The sequence below is a fragment of the Grammomys surdaster genome, unplaced genomic scaffold (assembly GCF_004785775.1).
Source record: "Grammomys surdaster isolate TR1022 unplaced genomic scaffold, NIH_TR_1.0 173, whole genome shotgun sequence".
Taxonomy (NCBI): Eukaryota; Metazoa; Chordata; class Mammalia; order Rodentia; family Muridae; genus Grammomys; species Grammomys surdaster.
The window spans coordinates 2,063,790-2,064,752 of NW_021604621.1; the positions used below are offsets into that span (position 1 = coordinate 2,063,790).

Genomic DNA, 963 nt, shown 5'->3' on the forward strand with positions numbered 1-963 from the left:
TTTGGTTTCTGTTGCTTATGTTCTTGCACTTGCCTTTCGCCATCTGGGTAACTCTAGTGGTACCTGCCCTCTCTGTGTAAGATTGGAATCTGTATTTCCAGTTATCTTGCTTATTGCAGAGCTCCTCGGAGTCCAGAGGTCTCTGTGGTCTTATGCCCCTAATCTCCTGGGTGGAAGAACTCCTGGGACTCAGGCCACCTCTTGGATCTGGTAATCCTTCTGTTCTGAGTGCAGTGGCTCCTCGGCTGCTCTGAGTGCAGTGGGTTCTCGATGACTCAGGATTCAGTTTCAGCTGCTCTGAGTGCAGTGGCTCCTAGATGACTCAGGATTCAGTTTCTCCACAGGACAGGAGCAGACCTACTCTGTGTCTGCTCCAGTCCCAGGGACCAGGCATGGGCCGAAGGGAAGTGGAATTCCGGAGGGGCAGGGTTTGGGTAGCTGCTGTGCCCTGGATGTCCCTGGCTCCCAGATGTTTTTCTGGGGCTTAGGGAGTGAGATGGAGTTCTTACCAGCTGCTCTGAGTGCAGTGGCTCCTGGATGACTCAGGATTCAGTTTCTCCACAGGACAGGAGCAGACCGACTCTGTGCCTGCTCCAGTCCAAGGGACCAGGCAGGGGCCGAAGGGAAGTGGAATTCCGGAGGGGCGGGGTTTGGGTAGCTGCTGTGCCCTGGATGTCCCTGGCTCCCAGATGTTTTTCTGGGGCTTAGGGAGTGAGATGGAGTTCTTACCAGCTGCTCTGAGTGCAGTGGCTCCTGGATGACTCAGGATTCAGTTTCTCCACAGGACAGGAGCAGACCGACTCTGTGTCTGCTCCAGTCCAAGGGACCAGGCAGGGGCCGAAGGGAAGTGGAATTCCGGAGGGGCGGGGTTTGGGTAGCTGCTGTGCCCTGGATGTCCCTGGCTCCCAGATGTATCTCTGGGGCTTAGGGAGTGAGATGGAGTTCTTACCAGCTGCTCTGAGT

General features: G+C 55.9%; 1 protein-coding gene across 2 annotated transcripts in view; it reads left to right on the forward strand.

Moving 5' to 3' along the window:
- Positions 1 to 963, forward strand: part of Col4a5 (collagen type IV alpha 5 chain) — a 187,781-nt gene that overhangs the window by 88,321 nt on the left and 98,497 nt on the right. The window lies entirely within an intron of this gene.